The sequence below is a fragment of the Melospiza melodia genome, chromosome 6, assembly GCF_035770615.1.
Source record: "Melospiza melodia melodia isolate bMelMel2 chromosome 6, bMelMel2.pri, whole genome shotgun sequence".
Lineage (NCBI taxonomy): Eukaryota > Metazoa > Chordata > Aves > Passeriformes > Passerellidae > Melospiza > Melospiza melodia.
The window spans coordinates 62,895,577-62,921,124 of NC_086199.1; the positions used below are offsets into that span (position 1 = coordinate 62,895,577).

Sequence of the window (25,548 nt, forward strand, 5' to 3'; positions counted from 1 at the left end):
CACCTAAATGGAGCTATGGCCTTTACCTTCCCACAAATGAAAGAAATTGATTTCTGCCCTTCCATGTTCCTTATCCTTTTGTGTTCAGTCACCAGAAAGAGTATAGTAATGATTTTATTTGCAGAAATCTAAAGGAGGTGAGTGAAGGGAAAGAAATCTTTTTAAAGGAACATAATCCCATTAAAAATCTCAATGCTGTTTAAAAATATCTTACCCAGTATTTCTTGAAGTAATACTCCAGCCTCCTACAACCAAAACACACAAGACAAATGTGAGGGTGAAAGAAAACAATTTTTTTTAAGTTTCCCTTCACTGTTACTGGGTCCTGTAAGTTCTTATGGTAGTGTGTGTCCCATGTTTCTCCTTATTCATGGCAGCCACACAAGTGGCTTAAAACAGACTTCCACTAAAATGCTCAGTTAGGCACAACAAAACCCACTCTAGAATAAATAAGGTGATTTAAGAATCAAAGTAAAATCCCACAACCTGATTAGATTTTGAACACTGAATACTGAATACTTGCACCAAAGTGCTTACAACTGACAGACAAAGCAATAATTCTAAACATGGAAACACAACAAGCAAATTCGTATTAGATTCTGTCTGGCTGCCCACTGCAACTCCTCAACAGAAATATCTCTAATCCCAGAGCACAGCCACAGCAATACTTAAAACCTACATAAATATATTCTTAGTCAGTGAACAAAGATCTCAAATCCAGTAGGATGTGTAAGCCTGAAGTCATACCTGGCACTTCTTCTTGGAAACAAGACAAGTTTTCTAATTTGAAGGAGAAGTGGTGAAGCAAACCACTACAGAGACAAAACATATACAGGAACTATCTGAGCAAATCCCAAAGCACTTTTCAAAAAGTGAGTATTGAAATGTAGCATCTTTTACAGTGAAATGCGATAGCTTTTCACTAAAGTGAGGCAATAGCACAAAACTGCTCAAGACAGAGAGAAAAATGTGATTTCCCAATCTGGAATTCTGCCCAGAAAACTGGGTCTAAAAAAATCTCTTCTTTCATTAAATGACCTGATGGGCTCTTTAAAACCTCCAAGTGGGAGTTTTGTACGTTTCTACATACACAAAAACTCAGTGGTAAATGTGCTATTTGAAAAAAACAAAACAACAAAAGGAAACAGAGGGAACACAATGGACACTGTACATAAAGTAGACAGGCATTGTCTGAAGAAGCAGAAGAAAACATAAGAATACATTAGGTTGTTTCTAAAAATGTCCTTAATACACATACAGAAAAGCTCTATTCCCAAAAGGTCACCTGCATGCTGCATCCAAATAGCAAAGCCCACAAAATACAGGAGACATAATGTTTTTAATAATGTAAAAAGTCACCATATAGCAGGTCAACGATCCATTAACTCTCCTGTGACAGTCCTTTGTTCCAGTCCCTTATGAACTGAGGCAATATTTGGATGAATCAGTATAAGAGACCAGGCTACTGATCTTATACTGTTCTAATAAATATGGACTCCTCCCTGCAATTGTCGGGTAATTAGAGTGCCTTACTGTCTTTAGTGCAATTATGCTCATAACAAACCTGAAATAGTATTTAATCACTCTTTCACAGATGAGGAATTAGCTATTTTAGCCAGCTGAATGTCACTGTTTCTCATGGTTGACAGATACTTAAATGTCTTTCAAGGTGTCAGATTTTGTGAATAAGAGGAAAAATGGGGAAAAAAATCACAAAATGAATCTGCTGGACGCCAGGGAGTGCACATCCCATCCACTGGCACAGGTCTCACCTGCTTTCTACCATTCAGTGCAGCCTGAGAATTAAGTACATAGTGCATCTCCTCTCCAGCCATAGATCCTAGGAGCAAAAGTATGACCATTAAGGAAATGAAAAGTAAGTTCAAAGACCTCTCTGGAATCTTGTGTTGTAGGTATCTTTTTAGAAGAACAAGTCATGAAAGAAGGATTCCCATGAAATCTAGCCTCAGGGTGGCTTTATCTCACATGGATGTACAAAGGAAGGAAGAGGGAGGGATAAATTATTCCCTTTGGACATTGCACGTCTAGAACCTAACCCTAATGGCAAGTCTGTGAGAGAATCTAGATCTGTTGCATGAATAAAGGAGATGTGCACTGGGGTTCTCTGGATTTGCAAAAAACTTTGGTCTTGCTCTCCTGTGAGTGCTGACCAGCTTCTGTTCCAAGATGAAAAGGTGTAGCTCCTTCAAACATAAGCCTAAAAAATAGAGCACAGTTCCAATGGGAGCTATGAGACTTTGAATTCCTGCCTAACATCTTCCTTCTGTCACAGAGAGGGAAAACACAGTCTCACGGTGGGGCACTGCTGCTCTCAGAAGTACATGTATACATTATGAATGACTGATTTGAGGAGTCACAGCAGAGGACATCCTCTACAACATAATCACTTGGTAACCTTCCTCAGAACCTATTAACATTTCCCCTGTTCCCCACTTCAAAGCCTGTAAAACAATCATAAATATTGAGTAAACATACTAATACGTTTTTTAAAACAGCCTGGAAAAGGCTTTGATTTGATAGTATGCAAGAGGAATTATCAAGCTTTAACTCTTGCCAAGTATTTTTAAATGATTCTTGAAAGAATGACTGAGTTGAAAGAAGAAAGCTACTCCTTTAGAGGTCAGTTTTCTAGGCTACAATTCTCAGTGCTAGCCAGCATATGCCATTGCCTGAAGGAATTATCCCAGCCTTTCCCTACTCCAAAATATAGTTTGTGATGTAACTTTGGCAATGCTCAGTTCAGGCACTTACAGGTTATGATCAAATTATGTCATGTTATGATCAGTTTATGTCAGGTTGACATGTAAATATTCTGACTGCTTTTGCTTACTTGTTTGCTGGTAAACAAGTCTACTGATTTCTTTTTTAACCTTACAGTCAAGCTTTAGTTATGAAGAATTTTCTGTATGTCAGCTCTAATAGGCACCTTTGCCATCATCTGCCCAAGTTTGGGTTTGTGAGATTTTTTTAATTAGTTTGACACATTCAGGAGAATGTCATGGGCTTTCCCCCCTCCCTTCCATGAAACAGTTCCACATTTCTGTCAATGGTCTCACTAAGAGCCACATTACATGATCTAACATGCTCCTCTGTAACACTGCCTCATCTTTCTGTTTGCTTCCCATGGGACTACATGCCAAATACAGATTCAGATACTCCAGTCCGGTATGAGGAAGTGGGTAGTGATTTGGATTATGCAGTGTCTAAAAGATAATGCTGTGGTATAAGTTATTTCACAACCCTCAGTGAACTCTTCCACTTCCTCCTCAGACTGTATGTTCTCCTTGCCCTGCTAATTGACTCCACTGAGGCAATGCTCACGCAGCACAATACACCCAGCACAATGTAGGTCTTGATTATGAATTTTTGTATTTGCATGGTTCATCTGGAGCAAGAACTTCCAATCTCCTCAGGCACTGCAGACTCACCAGAGAACCAGAGAACCTTGCAAAGACAGTGATCAGCACTGTAAGGAAGCAGCAGTTTGAGTTATCATCAATACTTGCTTTCCTTTTTCTCCTCCAGCTGTATCTTCAGCCACCTAGATTGATTATCTTTTTAATTACATCTCATTCAAGCCATGCAATAGCTGCTGTTTCACAAATACCTGATGTCTGCAATAGTCAATCAATGGCCTCACATTAAACCCCCACTTATATTCTACATCCTTTATCTTCTTTCCTCACTCCTTTTTCTTCCATTACATCTTGTACAGCACAGCTTGCTAACAGTACAGCTTGTTATCACACACTTGGTTCTTGCCCCTTGTCTGTTCTCTTAACAAGCATCTCAAAACATAAGCAGAGTAGCAAAGACTTCTAACTCCAGTAACTGCAAGCACTGAGGTTGCTTGTGTATGTCTGCTGCCTCAACTTGTCTTTAGTCTGTCATCTCCTCACATTACATCTCCCATCTCTTTACACAGCTAATAACATCACATACAAGCAACAGGACTGTTCTCTTACTCTCATTTTCAATTCACAAACATGCAAGATGTACAGTTTGGTGCACTGTAGGATTTGTCAAGTCGTCCTGGTCACGAGAGTGTCCTGATTACAGACTCTACAAACTGGGCACAGGTCAATATTTTACAGCCATCAGATTAAGACTTTCTTGTTTTTCAAGAAGCAAGGGATAATTTTCAGATGACAAACTTACATAATTATATTGTAAGTCAATGTATTTTAGGTCTTTTCCCCTATTAGATGTTATACTGAGCGTAATTTAGTGGTTTTGCCTACTGGGACCCCTACTCTTGCTGATTTCACACTGGTATTTGGCATAGAAATTGCACTATAGGCATTGGTCCATATTTCTTACTCTCTCCGAGAATGGTTTGTGTTTCTCCATCTGCTAGTCTGACTGGACGGATGTCTAGGAATAGTAATGGTTCTGACTCCTTTGCTCACATCCTACATATTCTAAGGCTTCAGTGGGGAGAAGTGATGCCATTTTTTACCATTTGTTTCACCAAGAGTTACGTCAAGGTTAGGGTCAAAAATGGCAAGGCAGCAGCTGGCTAGTCCCTTCAGGAGTTTGGCTGTAGTGCTTTCTCCCTCTCCTCAGAAAGTGCTGAGTGTAGATTTTTGCTTCCACAGGGGAGGACCTGATAATCCCCTGGTGGGTGATACCATCTGTCTGTTCAGGAACACATCCTGACATCAGGGACATGCAGAATGGGCCGGCACACAATGAGCTCTGAGGCCCACAGTGCCCTCCCCACTGGGCACCCACCCCACGAGGAGCGGCCACGCCTGCAGCCACCCCCTTCTCTTTGGGCAGTAAAAACATTTAAAGGATTGCAGGCTGCTCCCATTCACTGAAGTCAACGTGGTGGTAGTAAGTTGCACCAGCTGAAGTATGGGAGAGCTGATTTCTAGACTGATGCAGAATTAGGCCTCAACAGCACATCCTTGAGGGGCACTTCTGGAGAACTGCCATTCTAATATAGCTCATGGAGTGAGGACCTGGAACTCGGAAGAGAAGCCTGGAAAAGAGGTGAGGGCAAGGAGGGGTAAAGGAGGTTAACATGCTGCAATGACAGCTACTAAATCTTACTTTCCCAATGGATGTTTTCAAGTGTATGTTTAATTGATATTCTTATGTGCCTCTGGCTACAGCACTTTGCTTTATTCCATTAGGACTCACAGTTTACAGCATTGCATTATTTGAAAAGATGAAACAGCTAGAATTCAGAAATAATGGAATAAATCATTCTGCCTCATAAAATCATCCTCCTACCTTCCCTCCTGTCTACACCTGAAAACACTGTTCTTGTTTTTCTGTTGCAGCCAGTACATTACATGTCACCCTTAGGACATTTGCAGTAACTTTTGGAGACAAGAAATAAGCTTCCCTTTGCCATGGAGCACAGAGATAAAATGTTCACCCATGGGGAAGAGGAATCAATATATAGATCACAACAAAAATATTCACAAAGGTGTCCAATCACTAGAACATCTGAAGTACAAAGTGCAGGCAAGTTTGCTCCAGTGAAGGCTTTTACATTGCTGGCAAAGAGCTCTTTAATAGTGGCCATCCTGGACAGAGCCAAATGAGACTCGAATCTGCTCCACTGGAGTCTCTGCCTCAGTGGGGAAGTGCACCTTTCTCAAAGTGCTGGAGCCATTAAGCCAAAATGCTATTTTGGTTACTCTGCACCATGATGAGAAGGTTTCTGAGGGCGAACGGGTCAGCAGGACCCGGGTAAGCTTCCATTTTTCCAGAGGGGAGAGAGAATGCACCTTGACTGTAAGGAATAGCTGCATCCAGCAGCCTTTCCACCTTCACAGCAACTAGGGTGCCCAAAGCAAGAGGTTTTTTGTTTTACTGGATTCCCGTGACATTACAAGTGAACAAGTGAACAAAGTAGCAAAAAACTTCTAAGTTTTATAATTCCGAATTCAAGGCAGATATGAGTGGCTTTTATAGCTTTTCTAGGACAGCAACCTTAACTCTGCATTCTTTGTTTCCCTATTTGTTCTTGTTCTTAATGTTCTAAAAGCCATTATTGATACACACAACTGGACATTTACAAAGTATGTGCCTAAAGAAAAAAGAAGCAGCCTTTGGGATTTGACTGCACAACCTTCAGATGTACCTGTCAGTGAGTCCTGTCCTAATCAAACATCCCTCTCCCTGAAGAAAGTGCCAACATCACAGTGAGCTAACATTTTCCACTGGAAAATATAAATATCACATTTCTGCAAAAGTGGTAGGCTCACAGTTAGTACACATCTGCTTAGGCTCCAGAGTATAGGAAAGGACAGCATTTTCCTTATACCTACTGAATTCCCAGAGGATGGATGTTCTTCTCAGGAGGACACTGAAATACAGTTTCCATCAATTAGTAGATGGAGTCAACAGGACTACAGTGTTAGGAAAAAGGACCTTGCTTCTTGTTAGAAGAAGGAAATTAAAATGCACACTCTAATACTAATATTAACTCTAATACTATATGTACCCATAAGAATTAACAACAAAACTGCTTTATTCAATCTAAAAATAAGTTCTGCCTACTGTCCATGACTACTGCAAGTTCTTTATCCTCAACCATTTTTCTCCTTAGGGAGGTTTTTGGGGGAGGTTTCAGAATTGGAGCAAGTGCTCACACTGCCATAATGCTGACTCATGGAGATTTTAGTGAAAGAATTACAGCATTGCCACAACAAAGCTGCAATCCTTGCAATCCCAAGATATCTTTAGGATGTGAAAAACCCAGCATGTACATAAAATCCTTTTATCAGCTATCGACAAATACTACCACTATTTTCTTATTTAAATGCTCAGACATCAGCTATAAAGCAATAAAAACATCAGTCTGAAGTTACTCCTCTCTTGCCCTTCTCCCCACTGAAATTGCCATATATAAAGCAGAGATATTAAAAGTACTTGTCATTATTCTGCTCTAAATATGTATAAAGCTGAGGCCCGAACTCTGAAAGTTACTTTTCTCTATCAAACCTCATCTAAACATACAGGAGTTGCAAGCAAGCAGGCTTCTGCAACTTGTGGGACAGGAATACAAAAAAGTAGTTTTATAAACTGTTCCAAAAAGGAGAAGTTTGTTTGTTTGTTTACTTACTCCTTTACCTTTTGGACAAATACTGCTGTTTTATGCTTCTATTTTTTGTAAATAATAAAAAGGAATTTACTGTAATACTCCTCCTTGAAGCAGTGTTTTGTAATGACACACACAATGTATTGGTGGGAAAGACAAACAGAGAGGAGAGAAGAGATAAAATAACTCTTCAGACTGCTAAGGTCATGGCAACCTTGAGTGCTCCTGTAAGGAAAGATCTGGCATCCTTTCTTCAAGAGCTTATACCCATCACAAGGGTCTATTTGCAGTTAACTCTGTGAAAGCCTTCTGGCACTACAGAGCAATGCTCAGCAACACAGGATTTGCACAAGAGAAGGCAACGGAGTGAAAAGGGGGCAACGTGACAAACAAACATACAACCAGCCTATTTTCAAAATGTGTTCAGTGGCAATAAACCTCACTGATAGCAGATTCAGCTCAAAGGCTGGGAAGCCCCAGCCCCTGCTGCTATGGTCTGTGCTGGGCTGTCTGACAGTAGGAAATGAGGGCAGGGCTTGACGCAGCAGACCACAGGAAGCTAAGTGCTACTGTGTAAAACTGCCTCGCAATGCACGCGTCCTGCTCAAAGCCGACTCTGCTTCCTGCACCTTGAGCATCAGAAGGGATTTAATTTCCCTGCAAGGGCCCACAAGAAATGAACAATACAATGTGCACAGTGGGCATAATCCTTGACTCTTGTTGACGCCACACAGAAATCCATTCTGTCTTCTTCTAATCCTTGCACACAGCCGAAGCTTGCATGATGAAGCTGAAGGGACAGGAGCTATTTATAGCCTTTAATTTCATCCTGCATCAGTGGATTTTCAGGCAAAGGAAACAGAGCTTTTAGCTTGTTTCCCTTTTTAACCTGTTCAGCGCTCACAGCTTGGAGAAGTCAAAATGGTTTTATTTCAGAGTCATTTAATGGTTTCAAGGAAATAAATATCCAAAAAATAGGTCAAAAACGCTAACGGTTCAAAGGCACGATTTCCTCACAGGTCAGGAGCGATGCAGGGTTTCCCAGTGCTGCCCCTACAGCTCTGCAGATGAAGTGGAACAAGGGGATATGCAGAGCAAGGTAGCTCCCCACGGCTTCAAGGGCTACACAGACAAACCGCAGACAGGATGCACCTATCACTCCTACTGTGCTCCGTCTCAATTCCCATTTTCTGGTTTGTTTTCCATTTCCCCCTTTCAGCTGCGCAGCCTCCTGCTCCACTGGCACCCTTTTCGCTCTGGTCACACCATTAGGGCAGATGAGTTTCCTGCAGGTACACAAAGCAGACCGAGAGCTGCCTGGGTGAGATAAGAGACCTCCAGAGAGACAGGAGCCTCTTAAGCCCCCTAATCCAGCAGGCACGCGACGCTCGCCGCTCGCAAGCACACCCCACGGAACAACGCGCGGCAGCCAAGACCTTGCACCAAGTTCACACTTCTTGTCTGCATTTTTACAAGCTCCATTGCCTATTCAGTGTTTTTCTCATTACTTTTGTTTCCTGGGATTTGACATTCTAAATCTAGGATGGGATCTGTTTTGCTTTGTCAGGCATGAGTGAATCAGACACAAGGAGTCTTTTTTTCCTTCCCATGTGCAGGGGAATAAATTTTGTGAACATCATTCTACTAAAAGCTGTTGGTGAACATGAATTTGTCTTTGCTTTGTCTACAAAGCCTCATTCCAGCAAAACTGATGTGTATTTGTAAAGCACATGCAAAAGAAACATTAAAAAGCAAGAACAAATTATAATAAACATTCATGGAAACATCCGTAATTTGAAATCAGTCAAGAAGAAACTAAAACAAATGCCAGAGAAAAAAAGAAGAAATCTAGGTACTAAAATCACATGGTCAAACTGATTAACAAGTTGCTGATTTAGCCATGTAAGTTAATACTTGTATAATTAAGTAGCATATCTATCCAAATGATCACTCTGCACACAGCCATGGCTGGCTGGCTACTCCAGCAACTGATCTGGAAGCAGAGCTGGCCCAGGGGTGATGGATAACTAGGTGAGATTAAGGAGCAGGCTTTGACCCACCTCAAAACACAATGACATTCAAAAAGTCTAGCTGAACTATTTGCGTTCCAGATGAAAATCCCAAACTTGCACTTTGCCAATCCATAGCCACAAAAAAAAAAAAAAAAAAAAAAAAAAAAAATCAGTAACAAAAACCAGACCATGAGGCAAACCCAAGCAACACCAATCCTTTTAACAGAAGATGAGCAGCACAACATCACACTGAGTGATGAGCAGAAACATCAGAGCCAGAAACATCAGAGGTGGGATATGGGTGTGCAGTAAAATAATTGTACTTCTGCATTACACCTACAAGACGAGACCAATGCTTTTCCTAAAATTAAAATGACACCCAGACTGGAGATCAGTTTTTAGGATATTGCTATACAGAAAAAAATTTCAAAGCTTTGTTGTGTTTTCCTTTTTATTTTTTTTTTCCAGCCCAGACCATGGGAGTTAATTCTAATGTCTGAAAAATACCAATATATCCTTTCTTTTTTGCCTCCTTCTCCCTTTATACTTCCCCTCTCCTTGATCTTGTCTTAATTTCTGAAGAGCGTCCACAGGGGATATCCTTTAATTTTAAAGCTAAACTTACTACACCAAATGACTGATGGTATAAAACTTTACAGCTCCAACAAAGGCCACAAAATTTACTAATTGGTAATTGGTTCATGTTATCTCTTTTTTTTTCTCTCTTTTGGTAAGTTTTGAGTCAAATCTCTTTATGAGGATTACAAATTCACCCTTATTTCCTGCTCAAATGTTAATATTCACACTGGATCAGGATTTTTCAAATCAGTTTAAGAAAATTAAGCACCCTATGGCCATTGCCCTTCAAAAAGAACAGATACCTTACTCCCTCAAGTACCTAAAAAATCCTACATGTAGTCAAATCCTTCTCTCAATTACACTGGTGAAGAAGCAGAGCTATCCAGAGGGGTTTTGCAGATATGGCAGAGAGCTCAGATTTAACTTCTGGACAGTGACATGTACAATGCATCTTTCCTGACCTGCAATATTTGAGGAAGTATTGATCAGATTAAACCACTGGACCGGAAATAAGGCAGGATTTTCCAGGGAGACACATGTGTACACATATAAAAATAAATATAAAGCTATATAAAAAATAATAATCTATATAGTTACAATACTATTCTATATCAATGGACAGCATTTCTCCAAAAAATAGCAGTGCACCTCAATGCAGCTGTTCTGATGTCAACTTGGAATGCACAGTTTATATGAAAGAAATCTTGCAGCTTGCTCCTCCAGCCCACCCAAATGTGGACTGCTGTGATTCCTACATATTCCTCACAACATGGCCCTCAAATAGAGCATTTGTATCTACCTGGGATAAACAAAACAAGGAATCCCTTGAATCCATGGAAGAAAAGTCCAGAAGAAAAAGTCTCTTTGGGGAGGAGGGGAAAGCAAAATATGTAGACATATATAGATAAATCCCATGACCAAACTTGCAAAAATAAATGAAAAACCATTTTTTATGAGCATCTTGTCTGAGATTTTTGGAACTCCTCTGTGAATGAGCCAATGTGACTTAGATAAAGGCTTAGGCTTTAATAAATAATTTCTCCTCTCCTCATCTACCTGCTCCATTAATCTGGCCTTCCCTCTGCTGCCAGATCTGCTAAGAGGACATAATCTCCCAGTTGTGACATCAGTGTCTGCTGCTGTGGGGAATGGCTGGCAATACCACTAATACAGGATTATGGTCAGCATGTGGCTGTGTGTGCCAAGGCAAGCACACAGATGTGGGGAATGATCCTGAGCTGCATCCAACTGCTTGCCTCTGTTCAAGCTCACCACTGGAACAACACACCCCATAGGGCTGTGGAGCAGGCCTGCAGGAAGACACTGCCTCTCTGCAGGAACAGCCATCCCTTTGGCATCGATTCCACACAGGCAGCTGAAATCCTGCATGGTTTCTGCATTCAATCTCTTTACAGAAGCAAGTTTGCGAAGCTGGGCTGTCCTTGCTGCATGGCTTCACGAGGGTCTGTTCCAAGTCTCTGCTGGGCCTCATTTCATCATTATTCCTATTTTCCTATCCAGTATCTGCATACCTGAAAACACACAGACTCCACAGAAGCCATTCCTTCCTTATTTATTTAACAGACTGTCCATATCTTTACTGACACATTTACAGAAAAAGACAAGATCAGAGTAATTTTCTGACTGAGAACAAGACCCACTGAGATCAGTATCCAAAACTGAACAGTTTAGCCTGGCAGATCTAGCCTGAAAATTTTGCACAAAAGCAGGGTAAGCCTCATCAACATCCAGAGTTTCTTCATGACCCAAATATAATTGAGAATCTGCTGGCTTAACATTTTCAAATATACTACTACGTCTTTGATATAAGCACAGCATCCACGTCTGAAACAGAGGTCTTCTGAATTCAAACCTTCCTGTCAAGTAAAAAACAGCACAAATATGGGAATCAAGTTTCACTTTGTATATAAGATTGTACATGTGATGACAAACAGGAAAAGCACATTCCAGTTTTAGAAGTATAGATAGTAAATCATAACTGTTTGAATAGTACCATATATATAGGTATTGGAAACTACCCTTAAAACTAAAATGACTTTTCAAAAAGGGATCCACACATCAACCTTGAATAGATGCAGTTAGTGCTACTGCAACTCTCTCTCCACTTTCAACAGAATATTTTTGAAGTAATTTTAGGCATAAACAAAGCATAACAAGAATCACCCCAAAGAAATTTTCTGCTTTTGTCCACAGCCCTTCAAGGAATAGTCTCCTTGCTACGTATTCATTTATAGAGTTGGTTACGAATGAGTAATGACAGTAACACAAGACACTTTTGGGACACTATGAACCAAATCTTCATTACATGGAGAAACACAAGGAGGCAAAATGAAGAGCTAATTCCTGCACAGTCTGCAGTTCAGAATGGCTTCTAAATCTATGCTCCAAGATGCTGTCTTTTTGTCTGTTACTGTAAACCCTTCCAACATAATGAATAATTAAAAGCAGCTAGATTACATGGTATATCACATTAATGACCAGAAAACAGGCATTTATATCATCTGCCCACTTCTCACTTTTATTACCCATAGCACTGCTGACCCCAGTCACCTCCTGAGTGTTATTCCCACTGAACCTACTCTCTACAGCCTGGAGCCAAGAGGACTAATGACACATAGCTTAAAACAGAAGTCATCAGCAATGCCAGCAGTGCTCTCCAGTTGGGATCTGCAGCAATACCACTTGTAACTGCACCTACCTCAATCACCACACAGGCTTTGAAAAGGCTGTTTCTCAGATTTTTCACAATAGCATGCTCCTTGGCACAGAGCAAGCGTGGCAAAACTTAAGTCCCAGAGATAACAGAACTCACCAGTTTGTGGAAATATGGTAGGAACAGAAACTTGATCAGCAACCCTGCATGTTACCAACATTCAAGGCAATCTGTCCTCTTCTCTGAACAACAGCATCAGTCGTCACAGATTTGCCAGAAAAGAGAGGAGGGGAAAAATCCAAAGTGGAGAGACTTTCAGTGGTAGGGAATATCAGAACTTAGATCTGCTGTGGAGTAGTATGTATAGTGTTCATAGTAAAGAAATCAAACCAAAGTAAGGTAAGTCCTCAATTAGTTTGTGTGGTATCCAAGTACAAGGCCATTAAGAGAGGAATATGATATCAAGAGAAGAATTAGCAAGGCAATTAGCTCAAAAACTATTTGTGAGAAGTAGCATTTCTCTTCTCTAAAAAATATTTCTTCTTGTTTCTCTTGCATGCCAGCCTTCCCTCGAAGACCCCTTCCCCATTTTCTTGGCTTTGTAACAAGAAAAAAGCAAAAAATATCACAGATCATAATTTCAACGATTTACAGCACAGTCAATCACACAAAACCCACATGTGTTTCCGGCACATCTGCCACCATCCTGCAGGCAAACAAAAAAAAAGGATCCAAGACACGCAACAAGATTTTCAGCATGTGAGCTGCAATGATGTATTTGCAACGCAGCATCACGGCTACAAGCTGCCCTACAGGGGCACAAGCAGATGGCTTGATATTATTCTCCAGACCTTGGATTGCCAAGTGGTAATAGGGCTGTAAATCACCACCTTAAAAAAAAATCAGACTGGAAGTGTAAATGTGTGGGTTTATTTCTCTGTCAAAACGTGCATGGTGTATGTATATTGCTGCCTGTTGTACAAATATTTTCTTCTTCAAGAAGCTCTACGTGTAACGTTCTGGCTTAACAGCTGGCCAGCCTCCAGTTGCCCAGTGAGCAGTACCGACCTGCAGACATCAGTCAGAAATATAAGCTACACTTCAGAAGTAAGAGACTGGAGATGGATTCAGAGTCTCTAAATGTTGAATGAAATACTTCGGATCACCTCAGCTCTCAAACTGTCATGATCCTATCAGATATATATGAAATACAGCAGAGGAAATGTTACTTTCTCTCTACTTCTCAAAACAGTTAAATCTCTTCTTAACCCCTAAACTCTGCACTGCTTATACAACAGTCTGGCTGTGACTAACTCCAGACTCCTACCACCACCAAACTGCACTGCACTTTGCTACCTGATCTCTGCCCACTCCAAAGATCACTGAAGTCAGTAAAATGCTATCTGTTGGGAGCAATGGCTGTGGATCAGGATCTGCAGACTCCAGGAAGTTTACCCAAGCTCTCATCTGGTACCTTTTTTGGGGTCTTTTTTCTCTACATTAAATCCAGCCATTGAATCTGAAATATTTTAGATAATCTTGATGTTAATTTGGGAGTGGGGGGGAGCAGAGGTGGCAGCACTGAATAATTAAGCTTAAGTACCCTATTAAAGGATGGATTATTTAATCTTTATCTTGTTATAAAACAGAGAATAAAATGGAAAAGGATTGGTTTCAATAGGTGCTGCTGGTAATGTTTAACAATTGAAAGTTTGAAACGGAAGAAATAATTTTTTCCAAGTGGGCTATGGACCAAAAGTTTGGGAAAATTCTAATGTATGGAACAACAGTGAACCTAAAAAAAGAGCCTGATGACAAACTGAGCAAACATTTGAAGTGGAAAGGGAAGGGAAAATGCTACTTCTGCTCAGCTAGAAAGACGACAACATTATTTAACGCATGAAAAACGAGAGACAAATTCAGAGTTTCTATAACTGGTGATGTCTCAATGATATATTAGATTTCCTTTTTATCCCCACTTCCTCACCAAGAGGTATAAATGTCACCTTCACTTCCCTCTCTGCCTCCACAAGGTCAGGGAGCTTTACACCTTTCTTCCTGGGATGACTGTGAATCTTGCCTGTTCAGCATGCTGCCACAGAGACTATTGATCTCTGCAGTTGCACCACAGTCAATGACAGCCCCCTAGGAAACTTTGTTGGAAAAGTCTGCCCAACTAGAGGAATATAGGCAGGAAAAATATCTGAAAGTAAGTGCGATTGTGGAAGGGGTTTCAAGAATCACCCCCTAGGAGAATTTTGAGAAAGAATAATGAAAACCAAAAATGTTGTTTTGGTAGTGACCAAATAAAAATGAAAGAGAGTAAAAAACAATTCAGACAACATCCAACTTGTCTCCCAGCTTAGCCCAACAAGGATGAGAATAGCTGTATTTCAGTGTGGCTATTGTAACAAGCATTAAGCATGAGGCCCTCATAAATTGCCCGAATGTCTTCAAAGAACAGAGAATGCTAATGCTTTAAGGCAAAATGATAAGCTTCTAATAGCCAGTACTGAAATCAGTTTCCTAATCACTCCTTAATAGCAAATTGGGTTTTGGAAGTCTAATAACTTAAAATCACCAAGATTTTAAATACTAGCCCTGAATGAAAGATGTTGGAAGATATTCTTTGCTATTGAATCTATAAATAGACTTAAAATTTAGCCTAGTTTCCAATTCTCACTGATATCCCCAACAAGACAATTAAAGTGTTTTTGCAGATAGAACAGTTTTCTTAATAAGCAGCTCAGACACCAAAATCTCCAGTCAGTTCATAACTGCTTCATTAGCACATTCAGCTTAGGAGTTAGGAACAATTGCTTACTTGAATTACTTACCTAACTTAGTCCATCTTTTTTCAGAAAACGTAACAGTTAAAGATTAACCTAAATTAAATGCATTTATCCTCTTGCATTATAAACTTGGAGGAAAAATGAAGAGATCATGAGATGTAAGAAGCAGTGACATTTAGAATCACCAGCACCATCTATCACTGAAATCAATGTAAGAATGAATCTGGGGGAATTATTCCATGACCCAGTGAGCGGATGGATAAATCTTCTCAATAACACATGCAGGGTCTCCCTAACAATACAGCACCCTGATTTTCATTTCAGGAAACAAAGGGAACAGGCAAAAGGTAAGAGCTATAGGTAAGCATTAATTCAGGTTAGGAGTAAAAGGGAAATTTGGATTTTTCCCATTGTCACAACAAAAAGACATTCAAACCTGGCGTACTCCTGGTGTTCCTGCATGGATGACACCGTGCTATTGCCAAGTGTAGCATGTTGCACTTGGAACTGGGCCCACCCAACTGCATTAGAATTCTGATTCAGAACATTAAAGATTAGATTTATAGCCCATCCTACAGTGACTACAGAAACACTGTCAAGCTAAAAACAGAGGCTCTGACATCACTCCATGAGTAAGAGGAGCACAAGAGCAGGAGTGGTTCTGTGTCAGCCACAAATGTCACATTTTTCAGGGGCGGGGAAGGCAATGAGCGGACGCATCCACGCTCGCCTCAGCAGACAGGCAGGCACACACACAAAGACACAAATCTATCCTTGTGCCAGCACTCACTGCTCTGTCTTCCTCCACAAGCTACACCCACTTATGGTGATTTGCTCTGCAGATACTTTTAGAACCAGATCAACCTGTGCAAATCCACAGAACCACAAAATCCAGTGGAGCGGTGCCAGTGTGCAGCAGAGGAGAATCTGAATCTTGCTGTACCTTTGACTGAAGGGTTTTATGAGGGAGGGAATTCCTTTTCTTTCAGCTTATTTAAATGGCCCGCAGTTACTATGGTTACTCTTAAGGCATTTGAAATCTGACTGCATGATGCAATTGGTGAAATGACAAGGCACAAAAATTGATGTTCCTGTGAAACAGGCTGTTCACCCAGGACAGAAAACCAAAGACTGTAAATAGCTGATGGTGAGAATCTCATATTTAGCCTATTGGCTCCACCTCAAACACTTTTCAGTTCTATCAAATTAGCATTTCCACTGTAGCTCTCTCAGTGACATGGGGCACAAGTGCTTTTGTTTCAACAAAGCCCACAATGTGAAGTTCACTCCACTGAGGCTTTAAGACAATAGAGAAATGCCATTCAAAGAGCAGGAAACAATGAGCTATTATCTCACTCATTTATCTGGCCTATCCGTCAGACTGAGAGCAAGAAAATCTTGTTGCTTTAACAAATTATGTCATAAACTGCAAAAGAGGCTGGAAACACTCTCCTTTCTCATCCTGCTATGGCTGCATTTGCTGAGTGTTAAGGAGACTTTCTCTGAGTGTTTGGGCTTGCCCATTTTCACTCATAGGCTTTATGAAAATACTGCACCCAGCATTGTAACAAATGCCTCGTTATGCTATAATGAGTTAATGAACAGAATATGAGAACACAGAGGCAGCCACTGATCTCTCTTGAGCACAGTTACTTATACAAATACCAGTGTAGACATTTTCAGCCTAATAAAACCTGTTATTTTAATAATGTTGAAAGTGTTGGTGTAACTTCTTTTTATCCTTACTCATTTTAATTCATTAACCTGCCCCAGGCTGACTATGCAATAGCTTACCACTTCTTCTTCATCCTTAGCCTGGTATCCTGTGTGACAACAATCAAGGAAAAAAGGTGGAGGACGAAGGAATTGTTTGTTAAATGAAATCTAAATGATGGATTCAGACAGATGTTTTCCATTATTAAAAGGAACTGAAGTGTTACTTTTCCAAAATACAAGAGTGAAATAGCAATTTCAAAAAATACAAACCTAATGCAAGACACAAAGACAGTCCTGCTTTTTTTTTTATTCAGCAACTGTGACCTAAGTTGAGGATGGCCAGTTTTGCTCTGTAGCAGAGGCTGCCATGATGACACCTCCAGTAGGGCATGGAATTGCCATTTCAGGCTCATGCTACATCACAGATCCTCCTGAGAGCTGGGCCACTGACTTCACAGGTCTAAGGATTAAACCTTTAGGTCTCAACACAGCTGCCACACACCACAGGAATAACACCAACTGAAGGCTTCTGGCAGCAAGGGACACAAAAGTACATGGTTAAAAGCTGTTCCCTTTGTCTTCTGAAGCTTCCACTTTTGATATTGCCTCTCAAAAGCTGTATCATGGTAGTAAATTTGTAATCAGTAGGATGTCAAGCATCCCCTCAAACACAAGCCAAAATTCTAGAACCAAATCAAAGATCTTTGAGTGAAGTCTCAAGAAAAACAGGACTCAATGTTCATTAAGGTACATTTCAATGAACATATAATCTCCAGGACTCACAAGTTGCACTCCAAATCACAGGGGATCCCTTTTGACTCGTCCTCTCCAGTACATGTCCTTTCTTCACCAAACATCTTTTTTAATCTGATGACTTCAGCTTTAACAGCAGTTTCTTGCTAAACCCACTTTAGTAACTCCCTCTAAAATGATGTACTTATGTCAGCACTGGTTTAGGGCTTTGTTTCTAAAAACTCCTTCTAGACCACAGTGCTTTCAGGACTGGATGCACATGTTCCTTTTTACAGCACTTCATCAATGGCAGAAGCAAGGCCAGAATCCACAGACAAAGCTGCACCAGTCTCTGCAGTGCCAAGAAATACTTGTTCAGTTTCATCAGATATGAACTGCTGCATAAAAGGGAAAGTAAAATGCACTCCAGGCAAGTCTCTGGACTGCAAATTTGGGATGTAACAACACACTGAACTAAGCAGCAAAGCATGTCCTTAAACACACCTCCCACTCCTAATGGCTAGCAAGGCCCCAGACCCTTTCCATGTCTCATGTAGGGATCTTCACCTCTGCATATGCAGGTCATGTAAAGACAGGAAGGAGGGCTCAGTGAAGGGGCCCTGGAGGCTTCTCCAAGCCTTTGGACAGCATGCTGTATTGTTCAGCAGCAGCAGGAGAATGAGAACCCTGGATGCACAGCATCTGTTTGTGTTTCAGCAGGCAGAAGATGGCTGGCTAGGCTACAGAACAAGCAGCAGGAGCCCTTGCTTTGCCAGGACAGCCTTACCTTACAGAAAAGCAGATGAGGAGGAACTCTCTTCATTCCCTGTGCCCTCAAGGTTACTGCAGCTGAAGACTGCACTCAGCACTGAGTGATTCTACCCTGGAGGGCAGCTGACCAAATGGCAGTTCAAAAGATAAAGAAATGTTCAGGGAAATCATCACAGAATGAAATCGTGTTTCTAATAATGAAATAAATGGTGGATAAACCAGTGTGATTTAACTCTTAAGTCACACAAATGGCCTTATGATTCCCAGCATTTGTATTTCCTCTGGATTAGAAGAGTTGAAGTCATTCTTTGATGCTAAAATAGCAGTTGTATATCCCAGAGGATATGGCAAACCACCATCATAAACACTGGAAGTATGTTTGATCACACAAGTTTTAGCTACATCATACTCTCTCACACATTCTAGTCTGTAAGTTTTGCCATCCAGTCCCACAGGCTCTTCATCAAAACTGTTATGTTACAGCACTGCAGAAAAAAAATAAGAGTGAGGGCAGGGAAGCAGACAGAAAAATTCCCATTAAAAATACACTCTGGAAGGCCATTACAGTATCCATCAAACAGCAAAATTAATAGAGTGTTGATTTAGGGGATGTATTTCCAAAACATTAGAGTCAACATTTCCAGCTTTTTTAAGAACTATTTGGTAATTTAAGAGCTTAAGATGCTACATTTGCAACCCAGACCAGCAGTATTGATGTTACACTTTCGCTCCTATGTTTCCTTCACAGCAGTTTTCTGGCTAGGGTTCCAGCATGTAATGGAAAGGCCACAGCAGTCACTGAAAAAAAAATTGAACCTAATCATACAAGGTGCTGGAAATTAAATGATTAATCAGCCATCAAAGCAGAATGCTTCAGAGGGGTTTGTACTGGTGAACCTGAATGCTAATGCTGCCAACCTGCTCTTTTACATCTGTATATGTTTCTCAACCTGCAGGAAGAGTGGATAATCCATCATATCAGGTGATACAATGGTTTCTGATGAAACATTGAAAAACCCCAAAAATTGAACACCACTGAAGTCACCAGAATGGGAAAAAAGAATAGCTTTGTGTTCCATTTGCTTATTTCCTTTTGGTTGCTTTTAAAATTAAAGGGTTATTTCTCCCCACAGGCTGGACACTTTTCATCTCACATTGCACAATCTCTACTCATGTGCTGCTTAGGTGTTCCTAACTTCATTGTTTGCTCTGGAAGTTAAACTGATATAGTGACTGCAAGTTTAAGTTCCAGATTAGTAACATTATTTCACTGACATCACTGAAAAATAAAGGACCTAAGGAGTTATGTCAGCAGGGAACATTTCAGTATTATTCACAAAACCAAAGAGCAAAGGACACAGACCCACTAAAAGGCAGGGTATGGATATAACTAGCCAAATGCCAAATCCACCATATCAAAGAATTCAAGATTTTGACAACCATTCTGCTCCTCATTTATCTCATTTTGCCTAAAAGCCTCTTCCCCAAAACAATCCCATTGTGAGCATTTGTTTGTATTTCAATATCTTGAATAATTAACGAGTGTCTCATGGAGCTGGGACCAAATATGAAGACAGGGTCCTTTGAGTATGTTTCTGTGCTAAAGCACCTAACACTCCTCGATGTCATTAGAAAACTTAGAGCATCTGGATTTGGAACACTCTACAGCAGCAGTTCTGGAAAGATATTGAAAGCAATGTCTTTGCAAGGTTCTTTTCGTCCCTTTCTAAGAAAGCCTTACAGTTAACTAAAATTCCTTTAAATAATAGAAGGAACAGGACAGGGAAAATGGTCTCAAATTGTGCCAGGGGAGGTCTAGGTTGGATACCAGGAAAAATGTCAAGCCTTGGAGCAGGCTGACCACCATCCCTGGAGACATTTAAAAGATGTCTAGATGTGTCACTTAGGGACATAGTTTAATGGTGGATTTGGATGTACCGAGTTAATGCTTGGACTTGATGATCTTAAGAGGTTTTCCAACCTAAATGAATGATTCTTATACATCACAGGTATATAGGTTAAATCAGATATCTATTTCCATAATATATACAAAACAGATATCCATTAAGTTATCTTAAAATTACATGAGCTCTCTAATATTACACCACAGATGCAGGAGAAATTACTATGCACACAACACCAAAGACTTTATGGAAATACATTAATTACAAATGAGAATCAGAATATCACTTAGCATTTAATTTTTTCTTCTGATCCAGAATAAAAGGAATGCAACCCTATTCCTCCACACAGATGTGTATAGGTGCATGCAGACATTTTTCCTTGCCTGTCGATAAAGGAGAGATGTGTCTCAAGAAGGGCCCTTCAGTACCCTGACAGCTTTGACAGCCACTGTCATGACAGCTTATCAAAAAGAGGACATAGCATGATACGAGTTTGTAAAAATCCCTTCCTCATTTCTGCCCTTTCCTTGACATTTCTTATCGTTTGCTGCCAACACTTCTTCACATTGTAGGATTATCACTGACAGACATCATTTCAGAGTAAAATTTATAACAAATTAAAGACCTGGCTTTCTTATGTCATCATTAATTCAGAGAGTCATGAGTTTCATAAAAGCATAAAATTCACTAAAGGTCAAATCCACTGTCCAAAGAAGTCAAAACTGTATTTCCAATGAATTAAAATCTGATGAGTATGAATGAAACCCTAAAACTATAATAGGAAACATATTTCATTAAGAGATCACTTAAGAAGATCATAACCCACTTCAAAGACTAATTTGAAAGGTCTTTATTTTAAAGGTAACTTTATGGTATGACCAGCTTTACTAGCAAATTGTATGGTCCCTTTGAGAGACTTTACCTGGCATCTTACCTGAGGATGAAGCTGCAATGACAGCAGCTACAAAGAAATCACAAGCTGGGTAGATTTATGTTTATAGAAACTAGAAAAGTGCTAACAAGGGAAAAAGTACTTTTCACAGGTTCAAAGCAGAGTTCTTCTGTTTTTGGTTCTAAGTCTGGTTTGATCACAATCAATCTTTTTAATTCCCTCCTAATTCTTCCCCTTCAGTCCTTTCTTTTCTTGTCTGTCTGTAAATTAAGACCTCGAGAAGATCCACGTTTGAGGGCCCATGCCCACCTTTTGTGAAAATGAATAAACAAGCATTAACAAAAACCACAAGCTGCTTAATTTGGGGCCAATTACTGTCTTCTATATCATCCCATCAAATCCAGCTGCTTGTGAATTGGAAAAAAAACCACTGCCTGCATCATCCCACAGGCTGCTGTGACAACATCTCTTCTACCTCATCTTCAGCAAGGTTAGCTACCAAGATTTTAGTCCAAACCTGAAAATGAAGAATTGGTGATTTTTTTCAAATTGGGTTCAATGAAAACACTGAAAGTTAAAATTTTAAAACATTTTTATCTAGGGCTTCTAATGTACACTGCTACTAACTTTCTACTTTGCCATTAACTTTTTTGATACTTTGCTTTCTGTGACCTGATCAATGGAAAATAAATGGACATTCCCCTAAGAACTCTGCAGTTGTCTCAAGTTGTGCACTTAAAAAATCAACCAACCAAAAAAAACCTTATGGGAGATATTTCACATATTTATTAGTACATACAATGAATTAAATAGGTTCTCTTCAACTGGCTCTAAGGATCTTTGCTTGCCTCACATGAAATTCTTTCAGACAGGTAAAATAGTCTTCAACACTGACATGAGACCTATTTGCTTCAGCAGCGAACACACCAAGATTCACTGGTAGACTAAGGTAGGAGGAACACACACTGAGTTCACTATTTGATATAAATCTCAAAAATACTTCTGGGAATTAAGTTCCAGCTATATTTTATTCGATAAAGAGGATTTAGGAAAAAACAAAGTCTACTTTCTAATCCATAATACTAAAGCCAGTCTGCAATATAGATGCTCTAGTGATGAACTTTTCTCTGGTGAAATAGTTGCAGGATCTAGTTATTAAAACATTGTACTGCGATGCAGAAATATGAATTTCAGCTCACAGCTATGTCACAGAATTCCTCAGCAAGTCTGAGATGATATTTAATTCCTTTGTGATCAACATATTCGATGAAGTTTATTTTCTTTATAATATCCATTATGCACTTACTGAATCTAGCAAAATAGGGTTTGAATCACATTTCAATCCCAACAGCACCAGTATTGAGTTCTGACACCAATTCCTCACCATGGGAAGCCAGCTGTAAAAAATACACCTGCAAGTGTCCTTCTACAAAACCAATTAAAAACTGGCTGCCCTATCAGTAAGAAAGGGATATACTCAGCCCTGCTGAACAATTCCCTGATAAAATCCTACTGACAAGGTAAAATTCCCAGTGCCAGCTGCACAGGCCTGGTGGAATTCACCAAGTGCAGCTCTGCAAGACCCAAGGGCTCCAGGTCTGTCATGGGATACACCAGGCACCAAGTGACAGAGGCACAACCCAACAGCAGTAAGAGAGGCAATTGTTTCAACCAACCACCCAAAAAGCATTGTTTCCTCCCTGGCATATCACAGTACCTGAGAAGACAGCAGTTGTCCAAAACTGCCATAAAGGCAAAACAAAGAGAATCATCATACTTTGATTATGCACAAGCTTTGTTCCAATGACAAGAGCTGTATTAATGAAATGCTCTTGATATTACAAGGACATTGCACTAATTTCCACAGGGACAGCTCTATTCCAGGGATGTTAAACACTAGGCTGATGGCAAAACAAGCAGGACCCTAAGAAAAGGAAATGATGAAGTTAGTTTTCCTATGGGTTTGTGTGACAATTCCCTTCCAGTAAGGTGCAAACTTGAATTTTAAATTTTCTTTAGGCTACAATTGTCACAACAGAGCTTTTTCACTTGTAGCTCTGGTAAAAGTTATACCCGTGATGCTCTTTTCTCAGCAGAGTGTTCATGAACCCTTTCTCATGCACTGTGTAGGCTGTTACCTTTCTGTCTAACTTGGACTAAACTGACCAACAGATCCACATCTGGAACAGAAAAAGATGGAAGACAAACAAGCTTGGTAAAATTGTCCATGATCACATAAACCTTAATCCCTCATGAATCTAGTAAGACATCATGAAGTAGCACTTAAAGCCCAGTAATCTTAAAGCTTCTCATAAAGCTTCCAAAGTTCTCCAAGCTGGTTCAAGAAATAAACAGAAATTTTCAAGTACAAGTGGAAAATGAACAACAGTGAGAGATGATGGGAGAGACTTCTATATACAAGTACAGAATTAGTGCTTTGCACTATTTCTGCCTCAGCACGTTAACCTTTCTCTCTCTGACCTCCACCTCCCTTTAGTTACTCACCATGAAATAAGTCTTTTAATTGCTATGTAACTAAAGCTCTCTTTCTGGCAGATTGACTGAGAAGGCCAAGCTGGTGTCTGGGGACTACAGGCCCTTTGGTGACAGTTTTAATTCTGGTCAGAGCAGAAAAGTCAATAAATCATTCTTGCAGAAGTTGTTACTGACCCTGAGCAAGCCCTGGGAGGAGAGATGCAATCTCTATTCACAAGGAAATAAACTCTTGTTCTTTTTTTTTTTTAACTTTCAGAGATGAAACGAAGAAGTAAAAGAAAAGAAAAAGGGAAAAAAAGAAAAAGGAGATAGGTTAAAGGAAGGTAGAAAGTGAAAAGTCCAGCTTTGACCAATTTGAGGAGAACATTCTATAAAGTTGCTTGATGGGCCTAGTCCTGACTCATCTGAAGCACAGCTGCATTGCCAGTATTTCAGGACACAGACCCAAACCCCAGGAGAACAATAACATACAACCAGTCTTCTTGCATTGTCCTCATGTGTTCTGGTTTTTTCTTAACGATATATGAGCTTCTATTGGTTAAATTAAATTTTTCTTTTTCCAGATTTAGTCAGGCGGGTTTTTTGGTGTTTTGTTGGTTTTTTTTTTTGATGGACCAAAAATATTTTTAGGTAATCAGCAGAAATGTTTCAATTAATACTAGGTAAGGCATCCTCTCAGAGTCTGCAAATAAATACTAATTAATCACATGATTTTCCCTCCTCTCCACTTCTTTTTGTGGTCTTTGGTGACAGTAGTTGTTACACCTCCAGCTTGTTTATATCCACATTCACCCTGTGAAACTTCACCAGTCCCTCTAAGATTTACTTTTAACTGACAGAACACGTAAATTTCAAACTTTATTTTCTATTTGTAAGGGTATTTGAAAGTGATGTGTTCCAGTAAAAAAGGGAATTTATTTGGAAAGACCCAGTCATCAGAAGAGCAGGAAATGAAGGATCAATGACCCTGGGTATACAAGTTTCCAATGCCAAGCAAATTATTGTCAAGGTGGTATCATCTTAGTACCACAATGACAAGACTCCTTCAGAAATATCAGTAAGTAGTTATACATTTTGTCACACGTGTAAAAACTAACGTGTTCTGACATAATTTCAGGCTCAAACTGCATTTATTTTATGTGATTGTGTCTGATCTTCCCTTTGACCAATACAGATTCTAGCACTGGCTTTGCTGGAAACAGGAATAAGTGAACAAAGATCCAAAACAACCTTTGTATAGTCTAAAAGAAAAAACAGAAGTGATGAGGGCTCTCAGCAAAAAAAGAGCTGGTTACAAAGGATAAATGCAGCAGGTATCAGCAGTTACTGCTGTAATCCTACATTGTTTCATTTGAGAGAAAGATTAATTCTTCACTGCACTTGGCCTATCTAAAAAATTACAACGTCCTGTCTAAGTCACAGCAGAGGTAAAGAAAACAAACCCAGCACATCCATGCTTTATTATCGCTTCACTTCATCATCGACTAGAACACAGGAAAATCAATAAGAATCCTATAAGAACACATCCACCATCATAAAATATGTGGCTTACATATATCAAATCCTAACAAGTGTGCTTGCATGCTCAGCAGAGAAAATCACTTCATAAAACAATCCCAGGAGAGAACTAAAAAACAAAAAAGGTGTCTAAGGAGGGGGACAAAACTGAATGATATATCCAGAGGACAAGGAGATAGCTATAAGAACTCATCATCAATATAGTGAACCTGACAGGCCAATGTTTCTATCCATTATTCTAAAACCTTAGATAACTTCTTACCTCCAAAGAGCTGTATGCATTTAATTTGTTCATTGTCCAGTACAACAGGAATTTCCATCTATCAAATCTACTAATTTACTAACTGTTTTAATCAAAAAGGCTTCTCTGTCATTTGAAGA

General features: G+C 39.8%; 1 protein-coding gene across 15 annotated transcripts in view; it reads right to left on the minus strand.

Moving 5' to 3' along the window:
- Positions 1-25,548, minus strand: part of BRSK2 (BR serine/threonine kinase 2) — a 304,191-nt gene that overhangs the window by 223,095 nt on the left and 55,548 nt on the right. The window lies entirely within an intron of this gene.